This window comes from Thunnus thynnus, chromosome 18 (assembly GCF_963924715.1).
Source record: "Thunnus thynnus chromosome 18, fThuThy2.1, whole genome shotgun sequence".
Taxonomy (NCBI): domain Eukaryota; kingdom Metazoa; phylum Chordata; class Actinopteri; order Scombriformes; family Scombridae; genus Thunnus; species Thunnus thynnus.
The window spans coordinates 21,541,601-21,560,713 of NC_089534.1; the positions used below are offsets into that span (position 1 = coordinate 21,541,601).

The 19,113-nt window shown below is 40.1% G+C and overlaps 1 protein-coding gene across 1 annotated transcript in view; it reads left to right on the forward strand.

Moving 5' to 3' along the window:
* The first annotated feature begins 1,280 nt into the window (after positions 1–1,280).
* extl3 (exostosin-like glycosyltransferase 3) overlaps positions 1,281–19,113 on the forward strand; it is a 30,071-nt gene continuing 12,238 nt past the window's right edge. The window contains exon 1 of the mRNA XM_067571800.1: positions 1,281–1,486. The gene's annotated coding sequence lies outside the window, so the exon portion shown is untranslated. The remainder of the gene's footprint in view (positions 1,487–19,113) is intronic.

Below are 19,113 nucleotides of genomic sequence, written 5' to 3' on the forward strand. Positions count from 1 at the left end.
TATGTACAGTTTAAGTGTATTACTTCAGTATTAGATTTAATTGGCTGTTTCTTCGAGTTCTTCTGATGTTATTTTCCACATCCTCTAATGATAAAATTAATTTGTTTTTCATGCTTTTCATCAAAGCATCTCTGCAAAAATATTTGGGTATGCATGTTTCCCATTTATAGCATCTTTGTTTATGGTCTTTGTTGTAGTGATTTGCTTTTTTTTAATTTCAGAAGAAGGAAAAGAAATATGTTTTGTAATTCAGTGCTGAATACATAACAACAGTGAGCACAAATAAAACAAATAAAAACACAAAACATACAGAGTTACTGGAAATAATTTGTCCTTTGCCATTCATAAGCATTATTGAATTTTTCTTTTCACATGATGCAAAACTACAAAAAATAAAAACAACAACAACAACAACAGCAGCAGCAGCAACAACATAATAATAATAATTATAACAATAATAACCAATTGTCACTGGAAGATTGTGAAGTTTGGAATTGGTCTTAAAAAAAAAAATTCCCCAGCAACAAAAAAACAACAACAAACAAACAACATTTTCATCATTGAGTACAGTATTTAAAAATAACTCATTAAATTAAGCTAAATCAAACATTTCAGTTTCTAACTAATCATGTAAAATCACCTTCAAAGGGAAGAAAACTTCTTCTATTTCTTCTTTCTTGCCATAATCATTCCTCCTCTTCTCTTAAAATGTAAGTGATGGAACCTCCTTCTGCGCAAAAATGTATTTAAAGGTTTATCTGAAGCTAATATGAAGCTTCAGCCGTCCGAATGAGTCAAATCATGTAGATATCTTTCAACATTACAGTCTTTTTAGTGCCAAAGTTCCTCTTTTTGTTACTATACTTCCTCTGCAGCTCAACAGGGAAACACTGTCTGAGGAAACACAAAGAGGGAATTTGATGCTAAAAAGACAAAATGTGACAGATATCCACTTAATATGACTAACTCAGACTGCTGAAGCCTCATATAAGCTTCACATCAACTTTTAAATGCATTCTTGCACAAAATGACTGTGTGGACACATTGTGGATTGAATTGGATCTTTTAATAGCCAGTATGAACAGGAGGAATGATTACAGCGAGGAAACTTATTTCAGTGTTTATATGGGCACCTGACTGTTATTTTAAGACAGATTTAAAAAATAGTGAACCTGTCCTTTAAATGTGTCACTTTGTAGTACCCACACTGACCACTAGGCGGAGCTTTTCACCAATCTTTCCCGTTGTCGAATAACTCCGTTAATCAACACTGTTTCCCACAATGCTTTGCAGCGTCCTGTCGCTCCAACAATGCAGCTTTTAATGGTACCGTGAGCGGTGCGAAATGAAAACGCAGCGACACCGCAGGCTTGTCCGGAGTCTGTAGTCGTGAAATTTCTGCACAACGAGGTTTTTACGGTTTGACAAACCTGCTAGGCGGCTGTGACTCCGTTTTTTTCAGGACATCCTGGACTCTTTCCACTGGGTGAGTAGCTGCTGAAGCTAACATTGGTCCGCCAGTGGAGTAGATAGCAAATTCATTTTGTTGTGGCCACTGCTGGCTAAGCAGGCTAGCTAATTGGCCAGATGAGATATATGGCCCCTTGTGTCTTTCCCCCTGCTAGTCCATCTTTAATACAATAGCCACATGTCCTTTCTTTCGCATTGTGTCTTTTCTGCGGGGTTTCTACCTGATCCAAATGTAAAAGGGTGGTAGTTTTTGTAAAGACTTTGACTCGTTTTCTGTAGCCGCTGCAAGTCGTGAGTCTGTTTTGCTTTGATGTCCGCTGAGGCACACGTCAACCAAGCCGGTGTAGTCTGCATATATTGCAAGAGCTTGTCCAAAACTGTTGTGGTTATCAATATATTTTAATATTCGGGCCCCCGTTTGATTACCAAACTCACAGCCCCCAAAACGTGCCGCTCTTTTTAGTGCGAGTGTAATGTCACGCCAAAGTCCATTTAAAAAACTGTCAATTTAGTGCTGACCTGTTTACTGGCCAGCATACATACAAGAATGATTCATGCTGATTAACAAATCCATTATAATCTTCTTGTTTATACACCGACGATTGTTTCTGCATCGCATTAGCCATCATATACACCTTAATGCATTTAAACTGTTATCGCTGATATTTCTATGGAGATCCGATAATAAAACTAAAGATTTGGAAAATGAAGCTCTGTTTGTTTTGTTCAGATAAGGTTCAGGGCTTAACTACCTCTCATAAATGAATAACACGTTTGCAATCTTGCTCTGTCAGTCATGCTGTACCTTTGCCATGGAGCATGGCGGCATTAAAAGTAATATAAAATAATTTCTTTGCTATGAGATTCAGAGGAGATCAGCAGTTATTGTTGGTAAGAACCATTGATTTTACTCCTGAGACTGTTTCACTCCATCCTGCAGTATCCTTCCTGTATTGATTCCCTCTAATATTGTTTAAAATGTCATGCTAATAAGTTGCTACAGGTTTTATGTCTCTTTTGACTAAACTCACCATCGATTAAACTCTGTTGGCAATCCCAATAATACAGTTGGAGGGTAGATTAAATATTAGAAATGCCTCTCAGTACAAGGCAATGTAATTCAACTGCAGCACAAACAGCCTGCAGGATAATGGTAAGGTGAATCAACACCTTTCTAAAACAGTTTCAACAGTAACTAAACATTATAACCTTCACAGAGGCAGGACTGATTGCAGGGCCGTTATATTAGACTGCATTAGTTTTCAGTAGGTGTTCCTAATAAACTGGCAACTGAGTGCAGATGTTGTGTAATTTGCAATGTGGTAAACAGCCAATGACTGATGGGACAGAGGAGCTAAGCAGTCTCCTCTACACTGAGAATGTGAGGAGGAGGGGAGCTGCTGCCTTGTAGTTTTTAGAAATATACCCAAGTATCCACTAATAAAACTGGGCCTACGATGTTTGTGGGAACGCTGAGGTTACTGCCAGGGGCATTGCTCTTCAAAACATGTTTCAGTTACCAGTAAATCACTTTTCACTGTGATTTCTAAGCCCAGCGTTAATCACGTAATAGCTACCGTGCCAGAGTTGTTGGCTCAAAGCTGTGTGGTCAGTTCATTTGTGGCTGTAAGGGCTTGCATGCATCATTAGAGAATGCCTTTGAGACAATAATAAAACCCTTCTGTTAACATTTTTTACTCGAAAGGAAGATGGTTTTACGAATCCTAGTGAACGAGTTGAAGATATGTCAAAGATCATTGAAACCACAGTTTGATGGGAAGACAATGTTGCGGAGCATGTACCGTACATATGCAGTGTCCTGGTTGTATGAATGCAGAATATTCACATGATGTACAGTATATAGGCAGCAAAAGTGCAAGTGTTAAAGTGTTTAGATTTTTATACTGGGGTCTGGTTTGTATGTTTCTTCCAGTATTCATCAATTAATAGTTCTATATGTCATAAAATGGTCAGTTATCTGAGCGTTTGCTGGAAATGTTGGGCTGATTTGACCTCAGACAGAGATGTAGATGGTAGTTTTTGTAGATCAGTTGCCTTTCACTGTGCCTGGTCAAGCCCACAGTCTCTGAATGCATGTAAAAATTTCTACTAAACTACTAGCTGACTGTTTGTTTTGAAGCAATACTCCCAGCATGGCTTTAGGGGTGGCTGTGTTGGTCGGTCAGCCGGTTGGTTGGTCCATCGCTTTGATCCAGACTGAAATATCTCAACATCTATTTTATGGATTAACCATGAAATGTACGATCTATATTCAAGTTACTAAGGGGATACATTCAAAAAACGATGGTGATTCTCTGACTTTTCCTCTAGCAGCACCATCAGGTTGACTTTTTAGCTCCTCATTGAAATATCTCAACAACTATTGGATGGATTGCTGTGAGATTTGGTACTTGCAGACATTCTCCAGAAGATGAAATGCAATAACTATCCTGACTTTTCATCTAGCGCCCTCATCTAGTCAAGATTAAAATTTGATTTGATTGTTCTGTTTGTAAAAAGCTTGTTATAATGAAACACAAACTCTGTTAGAACAAATATCAATAGAGGTCAATAAAACTAAGATGCTGATATAGATTTTATCTTCAGCCATCTAGTTAATATAAGAAGGAAATACCACGTAGCTGTTTGTATGATTTGAACTCCCCCTCTGCTATGCTTGTGTTGGACCACAACATGCATTAATATGGATTGAGAGGGGCAGCGTGTATTCCTCTGTGGACGAGGATATTGATCTTTTTCTCATGAAGTCGTGATTGCCACACGGTCTTTGAATGATTTTTTTTTCTTGTGGTCTCAAAGCAATCAACAGCTGTCACAATTCCGAATAACGACAACATCAGCATTTTTGATGATTTTGTAATTGCAAATGTGCCCTTATTAAACACTTGGACACCTGCCTGATGCTGCAATTTGCTGAATTTTTATGTGTAGAGGCTCTTGTAGTGGCATAATTAGTATGGTGAGAATATTTTAGCCAGACATAGATGTTGATAATTGGGAATTCAAATTTTTTGAAAGAGGTTCGATTTGAAATGAAAACATGTGATCTGGACATACCTGAAAATTTAACAGTGTATGTCGTTAGTACAGTTGATAAACCATTGATGGGGTCTAGTTTTTCAGGAATCATAACACAAAAAAAACAAGGAGTGCACAGTTTGAAGATCTGGCAGCGAACAAAGTCATTGCACTGACAGAAGTTCATGTTACATCTTGTTACTTGCTCCCGTGTGATATGAATTTGTCTTAAAGTTTGTAGACTCTTCTGACTCAATGACAAAACCCTTTTCACATGACATTTTGACATATCATGGCAGGAAAAAGACAGACATAAGTAATGTCATTAATAATGGTTGTATTCCACAGACCTGGTATTGTGCATGCTGTCTCAGTGGCATGGCTTACTGAGCCACTTATATGAAGTGCAACCATTATTAATGTTGTTAGTTTCACCTGTTCTCCGTCTAATATGTTCACGAGGTCTAAACTGTCATCTGACAAAATGCCACTAAATGTCTGCTTGGCCTATAACTCATGAAGAATGCAATCTTACGTTTTGAAGACATCTCGACTGTTTGTTGCAGGAAAGGCACAGGTTACGAATAAAATTAATGATGCTCTTCTCCATTCGATTATCTCAGTGACTCACGCCGGTGACATTGTCTGCTGTGAAAAAGGTCTATTGTGGGAATAGCCAGTGAAACTTTAAAGGTGGCCTCTGTGGAGTTTTGTTGTAAACAAACAAAAGTTATGTTTTCATTAAGTGTTATTCGCCTAAAGGTGTAACAGACCTGTTGAATGGATTTCCTTCCTCATAAAACATTTGCAAAGCTGATTTTCTTTTTAGTATTCTGAATCCTGCATTCTTTACATCCATGTTTGTTTACTAGCTTGCAGTCTTCTTCTTCTTCTCTGCATGTATTGGTGCATCACAGCCACCTGTAGGTCTGTGTTATAGTGTGAAAACGTTGGCGGAACTGTTTATGGCATCATGTGTCCTCGTCTGCCTGCAAAAAAACTGCTCCATAGCGCGACTGAAGGTCAGAAACTTTATGTACTTTTAAGCTAAATATGATCAAAGTACACACTCGTTCCATCTGTTGTCAAAGGTAACTGTTGGAGGGCACCAGTATATGCCCACTTAATAGTAGTGTCAACCCAGTATGGTTAACAGTCCACCTGACTGTTTTTGTTGCTTGTTCAAAATAATGTAGTGCAAATTTGTTTTATTACATAAGTGTAAATATGTGTCAGAAAAACAGCTGTATTGTGAAGGACAGTCAGGGCACCTTGGTCGGCCAATGGGGTGCTGTAAAGCAACTAGCTCCGCCCAAAAATTCCTTTCTCATGTAGGTCTCTGCTCTGCTGCAGAACAGACAGTTTGAAGAGCTTTATGCTGAACCTTCGGGCTGGGATGTTTTGTGGCTGGGATGTGGTTTGACAGCGCTCCATAATCACTACAGTGGAAAAGGGCTTATATCAGGAATGGAATACACTTCCTTATTGCAGCCATGATTTGTGATTGTAGTCTGATAAAGAAGTCACAGGCAGTGAGTGAGGGAGTTTAGCTGTGATGTTGAACAGTGAGGCTTGGCAGGATGAGCAAATCACAGTTCAAATCCCTTCACTATAAGCCTTGTCTTACTGATGTTATGTGGCGCTTATCGGTGCAATCACTCACAAAAATGTAAAGGATTACTTCAGGCCATAGCACTTAAACTAAATATTGTAATGATAATAGTCCAGAAATATGTGAAAATGCATAGTTTTCAGTCAAATTGCATCAAATTTTCTTGCGGGATGCGCTTTAGTTGTGTAAAACATGCCGGGAAACTGCGGAGAAAGCAGATGGAAATATCATTTTCTACATGTTTCTGCTGTTTGAACAGGTGTTTTGATAGATTACTCTTATTAGCTTTTATCGCAGGCCGAGTTTTCATCGCCTCAAGTAAAACTTTGTCTTTCACTTCACCTGGTTCACTATCTCCACCGCTGTGTGTGTGTGTTTGTTTGTGTGTGTGGAACAGCTGAGCCCCGCCCTCGGTGAAACTCGGACACAGAGCAGAGGACAGAAGCAGCGCCACAAATGACACCGAAACGGGGCAGAGAGACTCTCAGCATAGTTATCTTTCTGTTCATTCAGCTGAGGCGCTGTGAATAAACGCGTAGGCGCTGCGTCTAAGTCTTTATAATGTTAGGGAATACCCTGCCATCTACTTGTAATGAGGGTCTGTGTGAATCACCAAATGGAGCCGCAGCCTCTCGACTCACATTCTGTCAAACTGTCCCGCTCTCGTCTGAGTCAGCGCAGAGGTTTAGCTCTCCTTGAATAGCTGAGTGTTGGCTGGTATGCAGCGAGCTCCTCTACTGTAATGAACATCTGCTTTAAGAGGCAGGAGAAGTTAGGCTACATTAACCTAGGACAGCTTGTTCTGTATGTTTATTGAATAAGAGCAGAATGGTTTTTTTTTTGTAGTAGGCTACAGAGATAAATGGCATGAATAAAAATTCTGACAAGAACAGATGCAGCAGCTTGTAGCTGTGTGAGAGGAGAAACGCTGGGAAAAGAAAGAGATTGCAGGACTAGTTTTTCTTTTGGTTAAAGTAAGCAAACAGTAGCTCTCTGAGCCATGACTGCTAGTCAAGCAGTATGATCTCTCAGCTTATTCATTTTCCAAGATGTAGAAGTATTTCCTCATCGAGAAGCACCGTTTGCTTCAACCAGCAGTGCACCTTAGTTCGTCAATGACACTGTCAAGCTCAAGGTAAGTGCCTTGTGTGACCAAAGTGGTTAAAAATAAACTCTTTGTTGCGAGGCAAGAGTGAATATTTCATCGTCAGGACTTTCTGTTCAACAAATCGCAGAACAGAACATGGTGGCATATAAAAAAAGAGTGCGGCTCCTGATTTAATTTTCCCTCTAGATAGTGCAGAGATGGATCAATACCCTCGCACAATCCTGCCACTTGTAGTTATTGACATACCGAGTTAAAGGCCGGTACATTTGTAAAGTCCAATAGGCATTAACAACATGAGTTAAGGTAGTATGAATGCCTACATTGACACTCAGGTGCAATCTCTTTTGGGGTGGTATACAGCAATAATTCTCCCATGTCAAGGGGCTAATCACCCTGGCTCCCCTCCCACAATCCATCAGTGTCTGGAGGACGAGGCTTCAGGGTTCTGGCAGCTGTTGTCAGGCTGAGTCAATCTGTTATGGTCTACGCCAGCCTGCGCAGGAGGGGGAAGAGGAAGAGCTCTCTGGAGGCCACAGCAAGCGCCGCCGCTGCCACTGCCATGGCAAGATAACAAGAGGATTTATTTGTTAGGAGGGCAGGATTTCAGGGCTTGTGTGTTAATTTCACTGTGTTACCCACTAACTGTCTCCTCCCTCAGATATTCGCCGGAGAAAGCTAAAGGAGGAAGGATTTTATTAATACAACTTAATGAAAGGAGACCTAAAGCAATAAATCGATTTGTTGATCAATAGAAAATTAGTCGCCAACAATTTAGCTGATTCCTAATTAGGGCTGCAACTAACGATTGTTTTCATAATGGATTAATCGGTCAATTATTTTCTTGGTTAATCGATTAGTTGGTCTTTAAAATGTCAAAAAATTATGAGAAATGTCAATCGATGTTCCCCAAAGCCCAAGATAAAACCTAAAATGTCTTGTTTTGTCCCAACTAACAGTCCACAAGAAACCAGGAAATATTCACATTTAAGAAGCAGGAAGGAGAGAATTTTAGCAATTAGTTACTCAAACCGATTAATCGATTATCAAAATAGTTAACAAGTTAATTTTCTGTCGATCGACCAATCGTTGCAGCTCTGTCCTTATTGAGCTTTTTCGTAACCGTTGAAGTGATTTATCAAGTAAAAACAGCCGATATTCTCATGTGAGGTTCTGCTGCTGTTCTCTGTTTTAATCATTGAACATTAGACAAACAACACAAGACATTTGAAGATGTCAACTTCTGTCTCCGGGAGCGTTTTTATAAAACTATTTTCACACTATTTCATAGACTAAACGATTAATAGACTCATTGAAAAACTAATCTGTTAATGAATAAGAGGATGTCAATAATTTAGTAGCAGCCATTAATGATAGAAACAATACTATTTAGTGCAATATGCCAAAAAAAAGAACCAATACTGACTTAACTGACATTATTGTCTTGACATGACAGCTGTGTTTACAGCCTCAGAGTGTTAACTACATGTTTATATAGAGCCAGTCATTTTTAGTTTGAAACTCACTGTCATAGTCAGTCTTTTCAAACAGCTTCATATCTAGAATGGAAATGCCTTTTAAGATATTTATGCAAACAGCATCAAAGGGTTATATGTTTAAATTAGTCTTTTTTTTTTTTTTTTTTTTTTAATGGAACGAGGACAGTACTCAGTGGATTTGAATCACTTTTGAGTTTTAGCCAGACATAGGCTATTTTTCTATGTGATTATCATGGCTTACAAACTAGTCCTATTTATGGATTTAGCCAAAATGTTGATATTGCAGGGCTGGCAGAGAGCGCTGTTGATGCTGGGAGAGGGAATTGGCAGAGACCTCACAATTAGATTCAGTCGTCAAAGCAAATATTTATTGCGTTTGTGGACTATTCTGAATGCACAGCTGTTTGCAGCCTTTTGAGGGCAGACAGAGGAGAAAGGCACACATAATTTATTATTTTTTTGGGGGGGGAGTATCCTTCCCGTGAGAGGTAGATGTCACACTGTACCGTGAAAATGTTCAAACTCGAGTAGTCGAGAGAGTCGGGGAGCCGGACCTGCAGACCAGCGGGTGTGCTCGTGTGGGTTTCTGCACAAAATAAGCCTTTTTTCACAGTAGATGTTTGAATAGGCATTCCAGCATAAGCACAGGTGTAACTTATAACGTTATTGATGATCCATGTGAGCCAGTATACACAATACCGGGGCCCTTACACATAAGTGGGACATCATTAATATTACCTCTTTACACCTGTGTTTGACAAGCAGGAATGTCTGCTGTGAGAAAGGCCTCCAAACATTTATTTAATTTGGCATTTTATTAATGAGAAATCACACAAAGCGCGAGTGTGTGTGTGTGTGTGTGTGTGTGATCACAGGTGACAGCAGCTGTTGTCATCAAAGGCTTCAGCGTCACCGGCGTCGCCAGTGTCTTTCATACGGAGACGGTTGTTCACTACCGCATGGGGTTCCCCCGGAATAAAGTTATCTGTCCACGGTGGACTAATGTGTTCATAGTTGGGGGTCCATGACATGAAAGCATTTCAGAATCAGCGCTTTAAATAACTTCATGTCCCGGCGGTTATCGTAAAAGGATTGTTTTGGCCTTGGGACAACTCTGAGGATTTAATGCGTGTAGCGAAAGTGGTTTTCGAGTTCTGGCTGATGTTCAGTTGTGACATCCTTGATTTTTTTTCCACTTCACATGTACTCTCCATATACTACATACTACATATAGACAGTCAGGGTCTAGTGGACGCTTGTGCCTTCAGCTTTTGACGTTACTACAGTGAGAGAGAAAAAAAAAAAGAGGTTTCTTTTGACACACGAGAGGCTCTGCCGCGGGGAACTTGACATGTATTAAATCACTGAAGCAAGCGTCCACTCTGTAATACAAAAAGACTCTTCATTCTTTTCCTGCCCCCGTTCCTCTTCCTGTCTCGGACAAACTGTTGGAAGTGCTCACAGTTTTGACTGCTCGATTCACTTTGCTCCAGATAAAGCATGATTACAGCCCGGGCCACTCATTAAGTTTGGCCTTACCCTTCAAAATCATGACATTTGGCGCAAATGTCCCAAGCTCTTGATTAATGGGAGGAATGGACTTAAATTTAACTCTGTGTAGCTGCAGCAAGACTTATCTGATATGCACCTGGTAGGAAAAATGAGGCTTATCATCGCAACATTTCTCACATTGTAAAGAAATAAGTGACCCAAGTGGGGGAATCATGGAAGAAAGTAGCTGCAAAATGAGTAAAAGAATGTTTTCACTGTGGAGGACAACCTGGAAATATCAGATATAACAATGGAACACATGAAAGGGTTATTTAAAAGGATTTACAAGGTATTTAAGTGAAGGGGGGAGGTAAAGTAGTGTATATACTGTATGGAAACACTGAAATGAAGCTGCTTTTGTTTCCGTTTTGATTGCCTCAGGGTTGGACGGTGCATGACAGGCATGTTTTGAGCTTTCTTGTAGCCTCAGACTCCTTTTTCCTGTTTCATCTCTGCCTAAAGTAATTATGCAGTCACAAACGGTTAAATGAATACCATGCGACTGCCTATAATTAGATTTTTGGTAATGAATGGGTCAAATACCAATTGCAGGCATTCAAGCACAAAAACTCCCTCTGAAAACAGGACAGGACAATATAGTCGGCGCGTCGCATGCGACACGTGTCACAGGACATGTTACTTAGTGGATGAGAAGCTTGTTTGAACTTCCAAACCCTTCACGTTTTGGTTTCCAGAAATGTGTTAGTTTTGCACATTGCTGCTCATCAGTGATATGATAGAACTGAGGATCAGATTTTATAAAAAAAAAGCTGTGAATGCGTCAGTCTGAAAAAATGTATAAATTGAGCTTTCTTCACCCTGTGTAAAGCAGCTGTTAAGCCAGTTGCTATTTCAAAGGTTTTTACACTCTGCAAAGAAACAAGACTGGACAAGTCTAGTTAAGACAAGCCGCAGTTTGAACCTTTGACTCAGTACAAAGTGACCATAAATGGTCCTGGAGCATTTTTCTCTAGGTTCCCAGGTGATTTTTTTCCTTCATCCCGAAACTAAATGTTGCTCAATATTTTCTTAACGGTGTTATAATCTGTGGCTACATGTTATTGTAGTTTCTTCTCAGATCCATCAACAGTGTCAGCTCCAGCACGGCTGATTAATTCAGGAAGCTCCTCAGCACCGACTTTGTAGACTAATCAAGGAAGCTGGCTCGGCTAATTTATTTGCAGTATCAGAAAGCAAACTGCGACACATCAACAACACGCGCAGACGCAAATATGATGGCAGCATAATGTTTGTGACCACAAATTAGATAAGTGCAAATTATAGTTTGACTCTTATTTCTCCAGATTTAATTCCCCCCCTTCTTTTCCTCCACTCTGCTCTTGAGAGTTGTGTTTCATATTGCATGTCAGTGGACTAACAGACCTGCCAACCTGGATGCATTTTGCGTAGCGGGTACGCATTTAGACGTCACAGTACGCTGCTATGATATGTCACTCTAAACTACACAAAAAGTTGGCGACGCCTGTGTGTTTAATTCATACGTCCATGTGCAGTACTCAAGTCTAACAGCAGGGGGGCAGCAGCTTGTAGCCTCAAGTTAGCCGGAGGGCTAAACCGGAAGTAAACTGAAAGTCATTAGTGTGCTTGCTCTATGGGCCCAATGATCCCGGAAGATCCGGGTAATTTTATACCCGGAAGTCGGAACTTTTTTGGCTTCATGCGCCACTGAGCAACTTTCATAGCAATGAACGGGGCCCCGCCTCCGACGCTGTATCCAGTTCTCTTTATACATCCATGGGATGATCATGATTGACAAATGCATAATGTCATTTCAAGAGACGACAAATAGACAGCAACATGACACTGATTTTATCCCTCTCGTTCCCCGTCTTCACTCTGGCTGGCTATTTCAAGTGAGGACGGTTCTTATAACTCCTTTGCAAACATCAGCAGACTAGGGTGGATGTGGAAAGTTGAAATTGTGAATTGAGTTAAGTTAACGCAGACCTTCCAATCTTGGGAAAATATTTAACATTAATAACGTTAGCCTAATGTTATGATATTTGCAAGCTAGCTTGCTTGTTCACCGGGCATTTAAGGTGGCAAAGTAACATTAGGATATTTTGTCCGTATGTCGCAGCTTGTAAAACGTGACTTTTCGTAGTGTGTATTCATAAATTTGTTGCAGCCAAACCCGTAACCGTAATGAGAGGAGCAGTGCCACAGAAATAAGGTTACTTAGAGAGTTACCTGGGGGGTGTGTGTGTGCGCACGTGTGTGTAAAAGACAGAATGGGCTTGTGGCCTGCTAGGTGTGTCTATGTGTGTGTGTGTGTGTGTGTTGGCACTGTAGTCTATAACTTTGCCGACTCCAGGAAATTTCAAGAGAACACCATTTGCATCTGATATATCTAGGTCATGGGAGTGTTACTCAAAAAATCCATCCAGGGTTGGCAGGTCTGGACTAAGGACCATGTTAATATTTTCTTCTCTTTTAACTAAACATAGAAAGTCATGACTCTCTCTGATGATGTCACAATCCTGTATGAATATATTATAACCACCAGTTTCAATCATTTCAACTTTGTTTCTGAGAAATTGCATTTTGTCCATGATTTTGGCATGGCGACCAGCCGAGAATATCACAGTACCCATGAGCCTCCGCTGCCGTTGCCATGGAGAAGAGGCATGAATCAGAGCCGTAATGATAAAACGCTTCATGACTGAAGTTCCAAACAAAACACGACGCCATAACTGATAAAATCACTTAAAAGTGACTCACGCTGCAGATTATAAAATCACTTTTCTCAACACTGTAATCTTAACCTTCCACCAGCTGTTAGCGGCGCACATGACTGAATTTGAAACTTGGCTTTTTCTTGCCTGAAATGCACCATGGGAGTCTTAATTAACCCCCCCCCCCCCCCCCCCAAAAAAAATCTTTATGAACACAGTCTCGTACCTTCAACTTTTCTTCAGAGAACCAGATATTTTCACACGCAGTTGTTATCTTTTTGTTCTGATGATTTAAAAATAGCTTCTCCCACTTCACAACTCTATTAATAATCCACCTCATAAATAAGTCAAGTTAATGTATAACCAGGCCTGTTCAGGACTCAGCTCCAGAAGAAATGTGCAAGAAAAATGGCCAAATGTTTCTTTTCTCACCACATCAAGAACAATTAGTCATTTATTTGGAGTCCACTCACTGAATGACTCATCTCATCTGTATTTCAACAACGCAGATTCAGTTGATAACCGAAACTATTTCAGTCCTATGATTCTGAGAGAAAGACTCGATTTATGTGATGTTTTTACATGAAGGAAGTTCAATTTTGACTGTGAAGTAAATCATTGCAAAAAAGATTCAGTCCTAAATCAAAGATATTGACCTTCGGAAACCGATGGCAGCGGAACCGTCATATAAAGAAAGATGCAAAACCTGCTGCGAGTCCTCATCTCGCTCTGTCCTTTTTGTTTTTACAGAGCAGCAAAGTAACAATGCTAACTCACCATTTTTTGGGGACACCGAAGGATATACACAGTAATTAATTTTTTTTTTTTTTCCTCCCGCTGTGTGAGTTTCTGGCAAAGAAAAAGCCAAGTTAAAAAATTAAAAATGTCAAAGTGTCCCTTTAGAGGATTTTTGGAGGTTGAAGCTCATTATAAAAAATGTGCGAGCTGTTGTGTGCCGAAAAAAAAAAAAAATTGGGCAGTCCTGCGTGTCTGTTTGTCTGCTCCGACTCTAATTGGCTGTCACATTCTCAATTCTCACCGACACAGTGAAAGTCTCTCCTCGCCTCAGCCCTACGGGGAAGCTCGTGCCACAGCAGTTTTACAGCAGAGGCTCCACTGACAGATTAGCGCTAGCTGCTGCAAAGCCACACTGCGATGCATGTTGTTGTTGTTGTTGTTGTTGTTGTTTATCACTCTCCCAGCTTTCACAAACACATCTTCTCACCGCAGATGTTGACAGATTGGATGGACAGATGCGGTGAAGTTTTTTTTTTTTTTAGATACTCCCAAGTCTTATTTGAATACATTTGATTTGTTTTACACTTGATTGTCTTTTAAAGGACGTGAGCACCTTATTTTTGAATTACTCTCCTGTGTAATCTTTGTCACGTTGCGGGAGCTTTGGAAGTTGGAAGACACCCAGGCCCATCTGTCATTATGAACTCATTCCTTCCTCTCGCCCTCTCTCCCTCCCTCCACCCCGGTTATCTCTCTTTGTCTCTCCCTCTCTCTGTTTATCTGCATCTCTCTCTCTCTCTCTCTCTCTCTGCCTGTCCAAAACAGTATCCAGCAAATTTCAAAATGTGCATCACTAAGACGAGCCGCGTGTGACGTTTACTTGACAGACGACGAGACAGTCGAGGGTGGGTTTTCTGTCTGCTTCCGCTTGTCGTCGTCTCTCTCTCTCTCTCTCTCTCTCTCTCTCGTCTCTCCATTTTTTTAATGCGCACACAGATATAAAGGTCATCACGCTCATATATTTTGTACTGAGTGGGAGGTGGTCCACATGGAGGGTAATCTTGATTGCTCATGCTGGGTCATCATCACACCGATACTCCTGATGTTCATAACGGCCTCGTTGTCATCTCGTCAGCGTTATAAGGTAATAAAAGGAGAGCAGCAGAGAGCATCGGTGGAAAGTTTTCAGTGCTGATACATGCTGGTGTTTAAATGATACAGCCATTAAAACCTGACTTAACAAAACCTCTTTAATTAGGCTTACATGGTTAAGTACTTGACTTTCAATAAACTACATTAGGGTTGGACAATATGATGACATAAACCAATGGGATTAAGTACCTTGATTTGTCAGCCAATTACAGTTATTTTAAAAAGTCATCTTTGAATATATTTATATGCACACTAGTATCCTGGTTTTGATCTTATTGGGGACATAATGTTTACATGGAACATTGGAAACATAGCTGTTAGTATGTTTCTAAGATTTTAGTAGATTTCCAGTTTTCTGTATCATCACAAACATGTCTTTCTTCTCTCTCTGTCATTTCTGTACCGACTGACTTACCCCAGCAGTCGAGGATGAACCCAGTTTGGTTTCTGTGTGGACTGTGTCGGATTTAATGCTCTGCTGGATTTGGCTTTTCCATCTGATCACCAGTAATGGAAGACGAAAGTCACAATACAGCTTATTTTCTGCATTACTGGTCATCCAAGTGTGTTCTTCATCATTACATTGTCTATCTTTTTGTTTTTTTTATCGATTTTTACTCACTAACTAGTACATAACTGGTTTGTTGACACACCTGTGCACATGATCAGAAACTTGGATAAGGAGTTTGCATGCCACACTATCCCGGTTTCAGTTTAAGTACTTAATAGCTTCTTAACTCTTCAGGTTTCTCAAAACTGGGACAAGGGCTTATCCAGGATTCTGAAACCATCGTCTTAACTCACTTTGGCTACAAAATAAGGAAATACTTAAAAATGCCTGTTAAACTTTACTGGAACCCAGGATGACCTCTTGAAAAGTGTTTTTTTTTTCCAACTCAATAACACATTTGTTGTGTCCACAAGCAAGAGGTTAAAAAATCCCATAAAAGACACACAGATTCATGAAGGTATTAAATGTAAAAAGCCTTTATTTATAGTGGCTCCATGATTTAAAAACAAGATCAACATTTATCAGCTGCACATTGGTTTTTATCAGGGTCAAATATCACATACAGACAAGTGATTTAAACACACACTTTAATCACACAATATCTCAGCTGTATGCAGCTCCATGTGCTCAATACTTAATGATAGAAAATAGTAATGAAAATATCAATACATTAAACTATATATAACCAATACCAGTAAATGAACCCCTACAAAACCCAAAAGAAAGTTACATTAAAAGAAAAAATTGAAGTAGAAACTCACATTTGATTACGTGAGTTTGATAATTGTTGTTGATTCATTTTCTGATTAAATCTTCTGCCAAATGACTGATCAAGTTATTGACTAATTGATTCCTCACTTAATTATATCACATGAGTTGTTTTGCTTCATGAAGCACTCGGCTTATTTCTTGAAGTACACATTTGTGAACTGTCCTTCTTCGGTCTTAAGATCTGTGGACAACTTTTAAAAGCAGCTCCAGACCCGTTTGTTTGGACTCAGCCTTTATGTAATTTGTCTGTTTTCTATTTATTATGTTTTTATTGTGTTTTCTGTCCGTAGGCATGTTTGTGATTTATTTCCTTCTGCGATGCACTTTGTGTAACGTCTCCGTTCTGGAACGGTGCCATATAAATAAAGTTACTTACTTACATACTTACACAGCCCTACAGTCCACTCGGTAATTTACCCGTGAAAAAGGTCCTTGAGATGGCTCAGTCAGCCGTCTGCAGATGAGCTGTGATGCATGGCTTCAACAGCTGCTCCCCTCTCCCTGCAGCTGCCTCCATCTTTTTCTTTCTTTTTTTTTTTTTTTTTTTTTTTACCCCGCACCTCCACAGGGAATGCCCTACCTCGATCTCTTCCATGAAATCACAATTAATTATGGGAAGGGCAGTCTGCGAGCACAATGAGCCAAAGCCCCTTAAGGAGAGAAATGCATCAGAGGAACTTGGGAGTCCCAGCAGGCAGGATAGGATGATTTTCTGAAGTGCAGAAGCAGCATCACCTCTAGAGGCCTTTGCTCTCTGCTGCAGTAAGCTGCTTTTACACCACTTACACAGCATACTTCAGTTTACGCTAAGGCTTTATTGCTTTTCTGACAGATTAAAAAAAAATTAGTTTCCTGGTTCACATCAACTGACCAGCTAAGAAAATCCATAAGAAAAGGTTAAAAAAAACAACACTCAATGCTCTCAGCACCTACTGTCATTTAATATGTATGCAGAACATTTAATTATGAGGAGGAAAAAAACCCAGTAAGTTATTTATCTTTATTGATTTCAGCGTGTTTATGATAAGTAGTCCCAGCCCTGCGGTACATGTAAACCCTCCCCGCTGCTGCAGTGGAAGCGCTAAGTGGCTGACAGTAGAGAAACACTCGAGTATTAATGTAACACCTCTTTTGTCCTTGGGCAGTTTTCTTGCAGACCTTTTGTGGTTTGAATATACAGTACATTGTGGCAGATAAAGGGCACAGCTATGTCTGTGTGTAACAGATACATGAAGAAAATAGTTATTTGCCTTTTAAGCAGAATGAAGACTGTGTGTTTTGCACTTGTGACCAGAACTATAAACCGGATAAATTGATCACGGAGTCTGACAAATTAGAGATTCCTTGATTATAGTGTTTGTTTATTATTTATTTTCAGATTGATTTTAGCTGTGAGTCATGCATAAAGCAGTGGAAGAGAGGGTGGAAAATCAATGTCATTCTTATCTTAAGAAGTTAGCTGTTTTTTTTTTTTTGTTGTTTTTTTTCTTCTTGAGACATTAAAGGAAAAATCAAAGATCTGTCTTCTTGATATTTCAGACTTGCAGTCGCTACCTCTTGGAGCCTTGCTACCCGGGGCCTTATTAAAAATACAAGCTGTGTGATCTTTCTGTTGGCCCCTCAAATCCCTCAGTTCATCTTGATATCTGTCAAAAGCTCAGTCAGACGCCTCAGAGGCAGGCAGAAAAATGCCAAACACCCTCACAATCAAGTTTGTTGCAGGATATGTCATTCCTCCACAACGTTCACTCATTCACTCGCTGCTCCTGCTGCCTTTCCCCATCACCCCCCCCCCCCCCTCTTCCCCCATTAAACGGTAACCTTGAGTTAACATTATTGTGGTCAAGTTAAAACCTGTTACATTTCAGTTGTGTTAATGCTTCCTGTTCTTTCATGAGAAGAATTTTCAGGATCGTCTCAGAAAGCACCGCCAGTGTGCACAGAGACTGTTCAAACATTTATACAAGGAACTTGGAAGCAGCGCCCCCATTTCTGCATTCAGGCTCTGAGAGCTCAGCACCTGCTGCTGTTATTCTTTTCACTTCAGATGAAAACATTATGCCCAGACCTGTTTGGTTTTAATCACTTCAGGATGCATCTCTCGAGTACAAAACATTCTTTTGACACTTTTGACTTGGCCCAAACTACCAATTTGATCTTTATTGATAGTGAAGTCTGCGTTCTAAATCTTAATTCAACGCAGCTCGTCAGTTTATGTACCTCCTAAATCAAAAAACAGACTGCTAGACTAATGCAGCCTGCGTTATTCATAGGGCCTGACCAGTAATTTGCTGACTAAGTCATTGTTAGCTCAGTGCTCACCATGTGGAGCAAAAGGGTTTTTTATCTGGGTCATCAGCTAGGCGGCTGTGCTCCAGCTTCTCCTCTCCTCTGAGAAGACTACAGAGCACTTCATTTGAAAGTGTTGCAGGATTTTGCAGTCTGAAATAGGGCTGGGTTCTATATCAAATTTGTATTGATTTTCAATGTGAGTAATGGAATATTTATTCTGTAATGCACACAGATTGCTCATAAGTAGGAATCATTCCCAGTACCATCAACTTGCATCAGAATATGAAGAAGAATTTCTGTTTCTGCTTGTTTTATAATAGCAAAATCTAACCAATTAATTATAGTATGATGCTTGGTCCCTTCAGCCATGCCGTGACAACTACCCAGTGGCTTCATGTAATAGTGTATCATCAGGCTGCACTGTATAAGGTGAAGGCAAGGACGGGCATCTCTCTCTGAGTGCAAATAAATACCCTTACACCTGTGCCATGGCTGACTAATGCATATAAGTGCAAACGGCTACAGCATCAGTCTCATAGGTGCTTATTACCAAACCGCCGCGCAGCTCAGTGGTAGGTAATGACAGCATTATCATCGATCCCCACAAAGTAAGTCCAGAGCGATCAATGTTTCCCTTTGTGTTTTCCACGCAGACAGCATCCCGATGAAACCGGCTG